The sequence below is a fragment of the Lolium perenne genome, unplaced genomic scaffold (genome assembly GCF_019359855.2).
Source record: "Lolium perenne isolate Kyuss_39 unplaced genomic scaffold, Kyuss_2.0 unplaced96, whole genome shotgun sequence".
NCBI lineage: Eukaryota > Viridiplantae > Streptophyta > Magnoliopsida > Poales > Poaceae > Lolium > Lolium perenne.
The window spans coordinates 25,189-35,066 of record NW_027249054.1 but is presented as its reverse complement, the minus strand read 5'-3'; the positions used below and the strand labels follow the sequence as shown (position 1 = coordinate 35,066).

At 42.1% G+C, this 9,878-nt stretch overlaps 1 long non-coding RNA gene across 1 annotated transcript; it reads left to right on the top strand.

Moving 5' to 3' along the window:
* Nucleotides 1-8,788: 8,788 nt before the first annotated feature.
* Nucleotides 8,789-9,617, top strand: LOC127322778 (uncharacterized). Its single transcript, XR_007865110.2, has 2 exons — nt 8,789-9,214; nt 9,334-9,617. It is a non-coding gene; the product is annotated as an uncharacterized lncRNA (long non-coding RNA).
* Nucleotides 9,618-9,878: the final 261 nt, after the last annotated feature.

Here is a 9,878-nt window from a genome sequence, read left to right as displayed (position 1 = left end):
TGTAAACAGATTGTGTATCCTTCTATAGACATACCTTGGACTCGCATATGTTTCTGTTGTACCACTCTGAGAGATGTAATATGAGTGGAACGGTGTTTCACTTGTGTTATGTCAACGACTTGTGTACTACATCATGCAGTGGTACGCTGGGTCATCACAAGAAGTGTGTCAAAATTTTATGTAGAATCATAAGGACGAGCATGACTTATTAATTTGAAAAGATCTCAAGGAAAAGAGAGGGAATAATTTTGTTAGATATATTCACTTCATTTTCTTTTGAAACTAAGTTTTTCAGAACGTCCTTTCTAACTAGGGTCTCCTAAGGTCAAACAATGGCTCTGATACCAACTTGTCAACACCCGGATTTTTAAGTCCAGATGCCTATTATGCCATACATCGCAATCCCAGGAAGATTGTTGTTGCGAGACATAACATCGATATCATAAGTCATCATTCATTAAAAACCATAACCATCTTACAAATCCAGATCACATGATCCAATATTACACAAATAGTTGATCTAATGATCAACGAACATAATACATAGCGGAAGCGTAATAGAAGGGGACTATCTAGTCCACAGGCCAACGCTTGACGTCAGAAGATTCCTAGTTGTCGTAGACGTCCTGCTGGCCATCCTCTTGGTACTGTTGTTCCTCTTCATAGTCTGGCCATTGTAATAGCCAGGGACACAGCCGTGAGTACTTTAAAGTACTCGCAAACTAATACTAGTGTAAGTACTATCAATTCTAGTAAGGGGGTGCTAAGCTCTAGTTTATTTTGCATAAAGCCAATTTTAGTTCACAAGCATTTGATAAAAGACTCTTCATATGCTAACTAACTCAAGTTGGAACATTAGTGTCATTCCCACAACTCAGTTGTGTTTCAAGTCAAGTCACCCTTCAATTCATCAACCATTTTCAAGAAATATCTGACACCGGAAACAGTATGGCCTTTCCAACCGTCCGTAACCGTGGACACGACTATTCGAATAGATTTACGCTCGGCAGAGGTTGCACACTTGTGCCACAACATTTGATTACATCTGTCAGGGATAACCATAACCTTTCACATACATACCCAGTATAGGCACCTCTCCCCATGAGCTTGGCCTCCCAGTGAAGACAAACCGTCAGCCTGGGAACTGCACAGGGCTTGGGCCGTACATTCACCTCATTTCACATCATTTCACTTGCAACGGAGGCAGCCTTGGCATAACCCCTATGATGCTTGTTCAGAGGGAACCCATACTAAGATGTATAAACTTCAAGTTAAGCCCTACCCATAATCAGGTACTGTGGGAGTACTCAAAATTGGAAAGGTATCGCATTCAAACCCAACATCAGTTTTTATCAAAATTCACCATCTCATTCAAGTCATATTCACCTTCAAAGATCTTTCAATAGAATGACTCTTCATTCCAAGGTGTCCAAAATCATTTCAAATCACAAGTTCCCATCTAGAGTAGTCAATTTTATTTGTTAGCACTAGCACTATCATGAGGGGTGCTATCTTGTTTATCAATCTTTGAGGCTAACTTTACTACTCTTGTAACACTCTATACCTAGACCAAAGTTAACTATAAAAGTAAATCTTTGATAAACCAAGTAAAATCTTGTAAGGTAAAACTTGGGATGGGATCATTGCAAATAAAGTAAGAGTAATGGTGCCTTGCTCCAATAGAGATTTGCACTTGCAAGAATATTAGCTTGGCTTGGTTGGTGTACTGATCAAAGTGGTCTTCCTCTTCCTGGAAGTAGACCTCCTCCTCCTGGTACTTCTCGGTACTAGCGTCTAAAAACGGATACGAAGTAACAATCACCAAACAAGGTTCAAGAGCTATACTAAGCACACCAAATGGGTTCACACAAACTAATCTATCATTACCATGTTGCTATCATGTTTGGTTGACTTTGTCTTCTTCTTTAAGAAAAACTAGCATGATGACCCGTGCATTTGCGCGGCTAGATATCTTATGGTCTTTTGTATTTACGAAATATACATGTAAAATTATAGGACAACTAAATGCTGATGCAAAAAATCATACGTCAAAGTGATTTTTTCATTTGTTGACACAAATTTATTCTGTACTTTGTGTCCATGTATGATTTACAATAGAAAAATAGTCTAGCCAATATTATACATACTACTAAGGAATAATTAGTGGGTTTTTTGTTAATATGTTTTATTGGGAATTATATATATTTAGTACGGATTTGGTATTTGCCGACATCAAATTTCAGAATTGGAGTCTAACGTTTGTTATTCCTAAAATTTAAGTTTCCCTTTTCCATCCATTTCATTGTCATTTGTGTATCTGGAGATGCTTCCACAAATGCTGGCTTTGGAATTCCATAAAATGTTAGTTGCGTGTATTGAATAAAGATTTCTAAAATAGTGTCACCGTCTAAATATGAACATGGCTATGTACTTCACAAAGAAGTAAGAAATACATGTAGTCTGCAGTGCTCTATCTGTGTTTATTGTATCATATCTTGTGTATAGTCCTCTTGCACGGATTTCCTTTACCTAAGCGGTACAGCTTAGTTTTATAATCGATCCTAGCTTATATACCTTTGCCTAGTCTTCAATATTTAGATTCTATCCTACTATTTTTAATCCTTTTGCTCATACATCCTTTTTCACTATGTCAGAATTTGGTTTTTCTAAGCCTTACTCGGCCAATCATGGTTCTATTTTATTCAGAAAAGAAGGCATAACTTATCTGCTTCACCATCTTGCTCCATGAAGGACGCAATTTGATCAAGGATCAAGGATCCTGTTGAATTGATTAGTTATTCTACTGTTTTCATGAAATACTGGGCAGGTTTACACGGTGAGAAGGACGCTGAAGACCTGCGTCTGGGAGCTGATGGACTACTGAAGCTAGCTAATATTCAAAATGTTGCTGCTGGGGCTCAGAACAGGCCTCCTCCGGTGCAGAGCCCGTTGATGATCAGGGAAGCAAGGAGTGCTGATGTTGATGAGGACGATATGGAGGAGGATGATCATGTTGACATCGCCTGATGTGTTACAACTTTGTGAAAAAATTCTGTCGGTTTCTGCTTTTGGCTGGTGTTAGTTGCGATAGCCTAGTTTGGTGCTGTTTCGCTGTGGTATCCCTCCGAGTTGGGAGGAAAACTGTTAGATGTGTTGTGTTGTTGGCTTGCCCTAGGCAGCGTTTTGCTTTTTTGTGGTGTGGTGGTCGTGTTGGAACGTGCCTGATGGACATGTGATACTCGCTTGTTTTTCGTTATCTACTGATAATGAAAAATCCGATCCTAGGATCGTTTGGAAAAAAAAAAATCTTGCTCCATGACGTGTTAATGTGATTCTCCAACTGCAGGAACCTCTCTAGACAGCTTAGACATGCTAGATGATTCGGTTTTGCGACATGAAGAATGAGTTTCTTAGTTGCGGAAAAATCTCTACATACATATATGACTCACCAGAAGAAGATTCATGCCATGGTGCATGCTTACCGATCCTCCTTTGTAACATGATGGGAGGTTAGAATAATTATAACATAGACATACATTACCTTTTTCTGGGGTAGATACAGATTACCAGTCTAATTAAATTACCAGACGACTCACGTACCCTTGCTAAATAAGATACTTACACTTTAGTATGGTAAAATTTTATGCAACATAGTGAACAAATCAAACTTTTCCTTTAGCTAGCTTCATTTCTTGTCGACATGACGTCTCCTCTAGTATCTGCATGGGCTTCTAGCAGTGGAATCCATGCGTGCTCGCACTTCTGACCATGAATTCCATGCATGTTCTCAAGTATTTTCCTTCTGCATGCAACGATATCCATGATCTGAACTCATCTTCTCTAAAGCAGCAACCTGTACTTATGGGATACCATTATTACTCTGGTCTCACCATCAAGATTAAAAAAGGATAGATAACTACCTTGAATGCATACCTTGTGGTGCCGATCGAGCAGAGCAAAACCTCCGGCACCAGGGCTTGGTATGAGCTACAACAACGAACACGACGCCGCGGCGTGGTCGCATGTACCCCAGTGGCATGAAACGATTGAAGCCCTCGCGATTTCTGTTGTCGACTTGCTTTGCCGAGTTGTGCGGGATCACATCCATAGATTGTTTCTCTTACTCAGATCTGGCGTTCCTATACCACTTTCCTTTTGATGAGCACGCCTTGGAGATCTAGGAATCGATTTGGATATTACTTCCTCTTGAAAATATAGAGAAATTTAAAAAGGATAGATAGCTACCTTGAATCGCCTTGGAGACATACTTTTACGTACAGAGGGAGTACCAAAAATCGAAGATATGTTTCTGTTTTGCCTTGATCTATTCGGCATCCTAGCGTCTTGCGCTTGTATTGGGTTCGCTGATGCCATGCCTTCGATGCTCCCGCTGCCGGTCGTCTGAGCGTCGACAATGTACAAATCAGTTGATTTTCCGACTTCGATCTACTGATTGTGTGGAGGCGTTTGTATATGGTATTGTGCTTACGGTTCGCCGGCCAGTGGAGGTGCGCGTTCCGATCGGCCGCCGGACAGTTAGCGTGCCCTCCTTCACAGTTTATTAGGCGCACGCGTACCCCTAGGTCATCAATTTAACCTATATAATTTAAATTATATAATACAAAAATTATATCATTAGAAAATAGAACATCTGAACTTTCTAATGATATAATTTTTATAACATATAACTAATGCTAACTTGACCAAATTTGCAACCTAGGGGTACGCGCGTGCCTTATAAACTGTGAGAGAGGGAGTACATACAAATGGGTAGTTAAAGTACGTGCTGGTGCCGAGATCCATTTAGTTCTTTTTAAACAATCTTAGTTCTGTACGTCTTTTTGTCTTTTTCGTGCATAGCAATTTTCAATCTATATCACATGGTTTTGCATGCGTGCCGGTAGGGATGTCAATTCAGTTTTTTCCTAAGAGATCCTGGTTTTGTACGCTTTATTTTTTTGGTGTGGTAGCGATATATCTAAATCCGTTGGTTTTATGTTGTCTAATCTTCACCATTGGTTATCTTCTACTTTAATTATATAATAGATAATTTCCTCTAATTACAAATATTGAATTAGGGTTTCCTTTTAGTTCTTGGAGAAATAATTTTCTCTCACTGAATCTTGTTAAGAGTTAATCTCCTCAAATAAATAATGTGTAAAACTAGGTTTACCAAGGTCAACCATTCATAATCATCATTTGGGAAAATGATTTAAATGAGGTAGGGTACCTCATGCAATTTAACACTACCTTAATCATAAGTTAATATCATCAACTAAGTCAATATGAGATTATGTAGACCATGGTTACTACCTCATATTGAATTACTTGAGACAAGATTTAAATGAGGGAAAACATCTCATATGATTTATTAAATAGTTTTGGATAATATCAATTGACTAGAAATAGCCATAGAGCCCTTTATTTAAACTAGGCCATGATCACACAAAGTAACCATGCCATATTTTTGCGTAAACATGTAGAGTATGTGAAATGTGATTTATGAGAGTTGGAAACAACTCAAAATCATTTTTGGTTGATTTTTAATAATTTTTTGAAGTTGCAAAAGTCCCTGCCTTGTTATTTTTGTCACATTAATTCTGCAAAGAATCTCATGATGAGACCTGTGGGGTTGGATTGATCTTTTCTCTAGCTTTCCAACAATACTAAGTTCATCAAATTCGGGCCAGTGGTTTTGATTCTATTCAAATTTGAAAATGAACCAGTAAGCAATTTGGCAAAATAAACAGGAATTCGAATTTAAATTCGTGGGCTTGCGCGGGAATGCTAACGGGCCGAATTTATTGAAACGCGCGGAATCCAGCCCACCACGCGTCCAGCACGCGTGGGTTGCCTGACAGGTGGGCTCCACTCGTCAGCCTCACTTAAAACGCGAAAGAGTACGGGCGGCTCTGGAACGCACGATTAGAACGAGATCCGATGGATCTCATTCATCGTCGTCGCCGACGAGAGAAGCTCACTTGCGCGGCGCAGGTGGGGGGTTGGCGAGCACACCGTTGCTCCAGCAAGGGTGGGCAGCGTGCGCGGTGAAGTGGTAGACGACGGCGATGCTCCTGGTACCGGCGGCGTGTCCTGGGGCAGCTCCAATCGACGGCGAGCTTCCGCGGCGGCTCACGGGCAGTGGTGGTGCAATCGGGTGGCTACGGCGGCGAATCGAGAAGGGAAGGTGGTCGAGGAGGCCGAGTGAGGTGAGGTGAGCGAGGTGGTGTGAAGAAATGAACGTGGGGAGGTCTCCTTTTATAATGGCGGAAGGGGGACTGGGTGCTACGGCAATGTCGACCGTGGCGCGGGCGCTGCAGCGAGCTAAAGGGGTAGGTGAGGGCGGCGTACTGTGCTGCAGTTCCTGGCGGTTCTCCCGGTGGCAACGGCGAGGTTGGGCGGTGCCTAAATCGGTCGGGCGGTCGCGAGGTACTGCGCGGTAGTGGCGGGGTTTGGTCCTCATCTCCGGCGACGGCGAGCGCGGGTCAGCGACAAGGGGATGCCCGTGGTGTTCAGGGTTCTGCGGAGAGGTGCTGGGCGAGAGAGGGGGTCCGTGTGTGCCGCGGTGCGTCGAGACGCCGCGTGCCCGTGGCGCGCTCCGGCAGACACGCTTCGACGTGGCCATGCCGTTCCTGTCGTGCCAGGGCGTCGCGGGCGCACACTGGTCTGGGCCCTGTCGTCCACCATTCGACCATCGGCGTGCACCAGCTTGTTCAGGAGATCAAGGAGGTTCAGAGGGACATGCTGGCTAGGGCTAGAAGTGAGAGAGGTGAGGATTGGCATGATGACATGGGAGGTGGCCGGCATGCCATGGGCATGGCCATGTCTATCCCTCCTCTAGGGTTTCAATGCTTGGGTTGGGTTGAGAGGGGACCAGGAAACATAGTGGGGGCAAGTGGTAAACCAGGTTTGGCCAAACACTATTGAGAATAGTGAAATTTGATTTGGGTTGGATTTGCTCACATAGTGTTTGATGTAATGGCCGCATTATCTAAATTTGAAAATTCTGAAATGAACTTTGTTGGATTTGTTTCATGTGATCATAGACACACAATGGTGGTGGTGGTTTTCAAAATTAAAAAGAATTGCAAAATTTCAAATTGAGTATGAACTAGAATCTGTTAAAAAGTTCCAACTTTGCTTGAGCATAGTTTTGAATCTAGGATGAATTTGCAGGGGTGGTCTTTACCAACGTTTTTCACCTTGATGTGGTCTTGGATGAGGTGCAAAGAGTTGGAATTGTTTGGTTTGAAAATCTCTTAATACAGAGGCTCAAAGTAGGGATGAGGTTAAAAATGGCAGATTTGACAATTAGTGCATGTGAGCACAATTTGATTTCAAATTTGATTTAATTTGAGTTTCTTTGATTCCATAGGTGTTTATAAGTGTTTAGTAACATTATACAACTAATGGTGCAAGCCAAAATGGTCTAGTTTAAAGATTTGCGAAAATGGCATAAACCATATGTGAGTGTTTTGTGAGTTTTCCATTTTATTTCTTTTCTTCCTTTTTGACTTTCTTTGTGATCATCAAGACACAAGCAATCATCATGGCTATCTCATACAATAATGCACAAATCTTATGCATGGCACTATATGCAATTAAAAGTTTTTGTCGGTTCTAAATTTTGAGTATTTGAACTTCTTCTTCATTGATTAAAAAATTTGGATGTTACATTAATCCTATGTGAATATAAACCCATTGCAATGGAACCTCCACTAGACTCGTACCATGGTTCCATTGCCCAGCACATAGTCATATTCATAGTTATGAAAATAATCTTTTGTTTTTCATGCAAGAGTGATAAGTATAGTACTTGGCAAGTAATTTGGTAAAAATACTCAAGGTGTTATGAGAAAGCGATGAACTTGCCTTTCTTGACTGCAAGATTATGCAGGAAAGGTCTTCGATACGCAATAACTCCAAATTCTGAAATAGCATCATCGTCCGGTAAGGACGATGTTTAAAAGATTGGCAATAATGCATAAGTATGAGATGCAATCGCTCTAAGTGTGACCTAACCCCGATGATTTAGGATTAGTGAGTTGGTATGATTGGTTTAGGGTGTGTGGCACTTTTAGAGTGGTTTCACAAGCAAAGTTCTTATTAGGGTTATGGTTAACTTGGCATTATATACAACTGGTATAATAAAGTATAGCAAGCATATTAGCACACAAGGAATAGTAGTTGACATACTATTAACATGTAAAGAACAATTGTTAGTTTTAGTACTATATGACATGGTTAATGATTACTTAGGATACACGTTAAAAGAATCATTTTTTATGAACATGTTTCTAAGGAATAATAAGTATTTCCAGTAAGAGCCATCTTCTTCTAGGTTTACTATTATTCTCAATTGATATATAAGTAGCTATTAGCTAGATCTTATAAACAAGATTATTTGATATGCAATTATCAAACATAGTTATGCATAACAAGTTAGACAACTTATTTGGAATTAAGGACATGCAACTCATGTGGTTTAAGTGTGGTTGCATTTATTTGGTTTTTAGATGTGAGTGCAAACTAATATTTCCTTTTTTTTAAGAAATAGAGTTATATCCATTCATATCATAATTAGATGTAAGGAAATTTTGATTAGGGTTTTAGGAATTTCCTAATCTATACCTAATAATAAAGTAAAAAGGGGTTCCGTCGTCCGTCTGTTTCTACCCCTGATTCTTAGTCGAAATTACTTGATATGCCACCGTTAAGTGATGAAAAAACGGTTCGGTGTATGTTCCTTCAGCTAAAACGTTCTCTATATGAGGACCTTACCTGGAGATCCAATCTAAACAGAGAAGAAGATGAGGGGAGGGCTGGCCCAGGCGCCCGACGGCGGAGGTCGGGGGTGTGCTGTATGAGGTCGACCTCCGCGCGGGGCGCACAAGGGAGTCGGTCTGCGGTGGGGATGGGTACGCAGGGGAGCCGGACGACGGCAGGATCGGGCGTCAAGAACTCGGTGCAGGCCCCTCCCCTTCGAGCCTCCAGATCCGTCGGTGGTGGCAGAGGCAGCGGACGGGATTGCGGTTGGGCGGTGGCCTACGGAACGCCCCAGGCACGTGATGGCGGCTAATGGCGAGCTGCACGGACGAGCTGCTCCGGGAAAGCGAAGCGAAAATGATGAGCCCCTGCCGCACCGGCATCGCCGCCGCCGACTGGCCCCATCCCCGGGCGCGACGCTGAAGCTTTACTCGACGGTGCAGCGCAGGTACGACCCCTCCATTCGTCCGTTGCCTCCTCCTAACCACCTTCACGCAGCCAATCTCGCCTGCTGCGCTCCATCCCCACGTCACCAGCCTCGTCCTATGCCCCTATCTAATCTCCCAGGCAGATGAAATTGGCCAGAGTTGGGGATGGAGAAAGATGAACACGACGTCAAGCCGTGAGGGGATGGAGGCTCTGTTCGGCTGTTCCTTCGTAGTTCGTATCGTCAGGCGTTGGACGTTCTGTTCGGCTGTTCCTTCGTACGCACTGTACGGTTGCTGAAGCTGTTCCAACTGAAGATTAAAATCTTGTAAACCCAGGCTTTCTATTTCAGAAAATTACATTATTGTTACGTGTACCTGTTGGTGTCGTAAAACATGATGCGCTTCTAAAGCTTGTTCCTTGCAGGTCACTTAGTTCCAGCTCAGCAGAAGTAGCAAGCCTCTGCTTGAGAGTTTGCTAGATTGTGTATTGAATTTTCGAACCTTCTGGGCAACTAGCCATAGTAGGTATTGAGCTCTGTTTTGCGAAAAAAATCCAATCTTGCCTTTCAATAATGTTATTGCTCTTTAGAACTACGGTACCACTGTGTTAGAAAAAAAAACTTAGAAAAGTTCCCAGTCTAATGCACTAAATGGAATAAATTTTATACCAAAATACAATCATAT